The sequence below is a fragment of the Pteropus medius genome, unplaced genomic scaffold (genome assembly GCF_902729225.1).
Source record: "Pteropus medius unplaced genomic scaffold, Ma_sr-lr_union100, whole genome shotgun sequence".
Classification (NCBI taxonomy): domain Eukaryota; kingdom Metazoa; phylum Chordata; class Mammalia; order Chiroptera; family Pteropodidae; genus Pteropus; species Pteropus medius.
In genome coordinates, this window is record NW_024346667.1 from 19,266,227 (window position 1) to 19,271,456 (window position 5,230).

The 5,230-nt window shown below is 40.5% G+C and overlaps 1 pseudogene; it reads right to left on the reverse strand.

The window, feature by feature from the left end:
* Window positions 1-747: 747 nt before the first annotated feature.
* LOC120613561 (uncharacterized) lies at window positions 748-866 on the reverse strand (annotated as a pseudogene).
* Between the last annotated feature and the right edge of the window lie 4,364 nt (window positions 867-5,230).

The following is a 5,230-nucleotide window of genomic DNA, read 5'->3' on the forward strand; positions in this document are numbered from 1 at the left end:
ATTAAAAAAAAAAGATATGACAAAGACAGCAGTGAGAATGAGAGGAGACTCAAAGTCGTGTCGCATGGGAAAAGGTGTCAAGGACCTGGGGATGTTCACCTGGAAAGGAGAAGGGAAAACAGGAGAGAAAATCGGGGGGGGACCTGGCTGTCTGTGGGAAAGGGATGGGAGGTGCTCTGCATCACCCCCAGGAGGCTGAACTAACTAAAATGGATGAAGGTTACAGTTTGCTCTGAGAAGCAGAGACCCAGTCACCCGACACTGGAAAAATTCAAACCTAGGCTGGATGCCTTGTTATTGGAGTTTGCAGGGTTTTAAACAATGGATGAGGGCATGGAGTATAAGGACTTGAAGGCCCTTTCTCGCCTGCAGAATCTATGGTTATATAAACTTAGTGAAATGTGGCTTTGCCCCATATGTAAGGAGAATTGAGTTCACACACTCTTTCCTTCCCAAATAGCCTCACTACAAAATTGTGCAGAAAGTTCCAGCAGCTAGAAGAGGGAACTGGATGTCAGTAGTCAATGCCCCCTTTCTTCTCCCAGCATTTTATTTCTTTACAGTATTTAGAAGTTGAGGATCAGTTCTGTTGTATCTTTGGGTTTTTTGTTGTTGTTTTTTTTTTTAAGTAAATTTCCTCACTGTTTATTTTATTATTTACTTATTTATTTATTTAGGCAACCCTTGGTTGACCTCATGGATTGGAAGAAACTCGCCAGCTTACAATCTCTTATTTTTTATTTTTTACTCCTACAGCACCTGGTCTTCCTAGGTGGTCTCCCATCCAAGTACTAACCAGGCCCAACCCTGTTTAGCTTCCAAGATCAGACAGGATGGGGTTTGTCCAGGGTTGCATGGCCATAGACATTTTTGGGTCTTAAAGACCTCGAGTTCAATTCTTAGCTTGGCATCCAGAAGCTTTATTCATACTACTCTGAGCTCCCTTTCCAGCCTTACTTCAATATTCCCTGCTACAAACCATCTGTTCCAAGAAAACTGGCCAATATGCAGCCCCCAAACACCTTTCACATTTTCCATTCTGCAACTTTCTTTAGCTCATTTCCGTTGTATGAATGCCCACGCTTGCCCAAGTCCCAAGCTGCCTACAGCCTGAGATCCAGTTGCTTCCTATCACTGCCCCACAGGTGAGAGCTCCATGGAGGGGTGTCCTGGGAGTTCCTCACTGGGAGCTGTCCACCCGCCAAAGCTGATCATTGGGAGTCTGAGGCTGCAACAGGGCCAGGGGTGAACACAGAAGTGGAGACTGGAAATCTCAAATAGGTCAGAGCCACAGAGATGTCACCTTTGGCACAGAACTGCCGATCCAGTTGGTCTTCTTTTCTTTCAAAACTTTCATCTATTTATACTTTATATGTAAAATTAATAAAGTCAACCTGAAAACAAAATAAAATTACATGATCGCCATTTAAATAGCTTACTTAATTGCCATTTTTTTTAAGTTCTAAAATCCTAATTAAGATGATGCCCTCGTTGAAAATGTAATGGTCATTGAAACGTCATTTCTTCATTTTAGGCAAGCCAGAGAGGGGGGAATTATAATTTCTCAGTCCGACGATTTTAGGAACCAACTTATTGAGCATTCTCCAAAAGGTATCCTCTTGGCCTTTGAGGGTTTCTATTTTCAAACTTAACAGTAAAAATTGAAAGATGAAGAGACTATATTCTGGCAAGTTTTTAAAACTGAAAAATGTTATAAAAACTCAGTTTATATTTGTCATAATCATTAATCTATGGTCTATATATAACCTTTGCCTCATTATTTTAAGATACCATTATATGAAAGTGTGTTAGGCACAAAGCCCACATGCAATACATACATAATAAATTGAAGCAAATTGATGCACACCATTCCTAACAACTAAACCTACTATTGCTTTTCTGCTTTTGGTGACATGATCAGATAGCTTGTCATATTCAAGTTGGTTATATCCTTGGAAAATATAGTTGTGTCCTTTGGAGTAAAAGACTGCATCGATTTCAGGTCCAAGCCCTGGAAATTTCTCCCTAATCATCATGGGATAGCCAAGGTCCGTGAATTGTCTACTCTCATCTCACCTCCAATATTGTTAATCCACAAAGAGGTAGATTTTATAGATGAGTTGGATTAAAAACAGCAGCAGCAATCTTTTCAGAGTCAGGGAAGCCCAGACAATATGTACTCTTGGGATAGCTTGGCTGTGGTTTTAAATCACTGATTAACCATACTTGTTGTCTTTAAAAAGAAAAACTTGATTCCTGGCTCCATTTGCATCCATGGCTTGATAACACAGGAATCTACCACCAGAAGGACCCATCTTCAAGGAAAAAGATTTCTCCACCAGTGGTAGTGGTAACATCGACATTTATTTATGTTGGGGTTCCATGATGTGAGTATGTGACATAGGTTGGTGCTTTTACGAGTCTCTGTAGAGAGACTGAATGTCACAGATGTCATCAGTACAGGGACAAAATCTGTTGGGGTCAACATAATTGCCTGTTGCAGGTCCATAAGCATGGGCAGTGATTCCCCCTCTGCCATCAAAAGGATCAGAGTCCCTGTGAGCTCCTCGTGTGAACTATATCATGTCAGCCTCAATGAGGTTAATCTGCCCGAATTTCAGGGAATCACATCACTCTGTACTTGAAAAGCCATTTTGATCACGTAGTCAGCATCCTTCCACACCATGTCAAGTGTCACTCCTGTTTCCGTAGGTGACATGATGTTTCACCCATACTGGCTTCCCCCATAATTGTACTGGACATCGGACACTCCACATCAAGGCACACACATCATGGCCGGAGGAGACAAATCCAACTGCCCAGTCACATTGAACCCCAAGAACTCTGCATTTCTTGGATTTTGCTCGCCACAGAGTTACTAATGACTCTCATTTTGAGCACTGCAGTTCTTTCCATCTGGAGGCCATGAAAGGTGAATGGTACCTTTGTGCAAACACCACATCATTTTCTTCTGGACTATCATGCAGAGGAACAGCTCTCGAAGCAACAGCTTGAAAAAAAAAATTAAGAGAAGAAACTTCATTTTAAACTTCTCTTGAATAGTTTAACCTAATTTACTTTGTTCCTTTTCTGTCTCCAGCTGGCTCTCATTCCTGCCTTATATGTATGCAGGTATATCCACCCCCAGCATTCCTGCACAGTTCTGACACCAGCTCTCAGGGAGCACTCCTACCTCTCGATTCCTTATTATCTGTACCTCCTATTTAATGATACCTTCTAGCATTACTTGACTTTTCATAAAAGTGAACTGATTTACCAACTGCATTGTAAAACCCTTGAGGGCACACAGGCCAATCTGAGTTTCCAGATTTATTATTATTGTTATTTGCTATTTGTATTTCTTAGGCTGATTTCTCCCTTCCACCTCCCACTCTTCCCTTTGATTCCAAATATTCAACTTTAGACCAAAAAAGTTTACACTGGTGCATTCAGATGAAAATGAGATGAGGAACATAGAGCTCCTGTTCAGGCAGAGGGAAAGGAAGCCTCAGTACTTGGGATCAACGTCAACAAATGATGGCATCATCATAAGCATCTAAGATCAAATCTGATTTTTAAAGTTTGGCTCTGTATCTGCAAATACATATGTAGAACTTTTAGACTTTTCTGAACGTTTGGTTGTTGTTGTAAAGCAAATAAATGCTACTGGGAGGAGTCTAGCCTATAAATAAAATGTTCTTTCAGAAGGAGAGGACTTGATTTAAAACATTTTATTGGAAGTCATTCCACAGCCTTTGAGTACTGTAGCTGTTATTTGTCTTGCAAATAACGGCACAAAACGGGCAGCAGCTGAATGTCTCTCACACTCCTTTCATTAGTAGGAGAACCACAGACATGTTTATAAATAACCCCAGTACAAGTGGAGGTGGCTAGTACCACCTAACACATCCACCTGCCATGGAAGTTCTAGAGAGGGGAGATTGCTTTCTCTTTTACTCAGATTACTGGCTCTTGCTTTGAGCATAGAATTGTGTTTAAAAGGGCCATTAGAGGTTATTTAGCTCAAGCTCCTAACAAATTCTGAGATTCTCTTTTCTACCCGGCCTCTGTCTGACCACACCCGGTGTTGGCACATCCGTGCTATGCGAGGCGGTCCTGCCCACCGCTGCCCAGCTCTGGTGGTCGGGAAACCTCCCGTGGGTGAGGGGGACCTTCGGGATATTTGTCTGAGATTCCCCTCGTCTGCTTCCTTCCTTGAGTGTTATGTCTTAAACTACCAAGACGGTGCCAACCCAAGAGGGCACGGATACACATGTGGGGGTTGTACTCTGACTGTCAAAACCCAGGGGAGACTATGTTGGAATTTGCATTGTAGTGTACTTTCCTTTTCATTTCTTTTTTCTGTTCTTTCAGATAAGCTAAAGAGTTACATAACAGTTAGATTTATTAGGGACCTCACTGTTAATCTAGACCATGAATTCTCAACACAGACCAAAAAAAAAAAAACAAAACAAAACAACTCATTCTTTTTACGGCACAGATGTACATACAGCACATAAACAGAGAGACAGTGTATCTGGTAGTATTAAATGTTTATGAGAATGTGCAATTAAAAATTTTTCTTTAAAAATGGTTCTTAGGGGAGAAATAATGAAAAAAAAAGTTGAAAAACACTGATAGACCAGTATCTTTAGACCAATTAAATCAGAATCTAAGAAGAGTGGGATCCAACCAACTCTATTTTTTAAAACTATTTTTCTACCATACATCCGGGATTGAAAGCCACTGACCTAGACCGACCTGTTATTCCATGGGAGCAGTTGAGGACAAAAAAAGAGAAGTAATCTGTCAAGATGACCAAACTAGAAATAGAGTCCCTTGTGACTGCTGTTCCAACATTTTCACCATGATGTATTTTTCAACTTTTACTCTGTAAAGTTTTATTATGCTTTATTTTGCAATTTGGTCCATGTTTTTAAACCAAACTTTATCCTGACAGCTTGAGTAATGATGTATAGCTCTTTGTAAAAGTTGAAAATGTACTATATGAACATGGTTTTGAAAAATTCAAATGTAAAAAGTGTATTATGAAAACTAAGTTTCTATTTCTCGACACTGACTCCAGTCTCCCAGTCACCAACCCCATTCCCCAGATGTGGGGTCTGTGCCAAGTGTCCTGAGTATCCATCCCAAAAAAATTCAGTGCCTCCTTCTATAGCTTTTAAATAATGAAAGCATTTGGTAGTTAAGCAGGAAAGGATTATGCTCA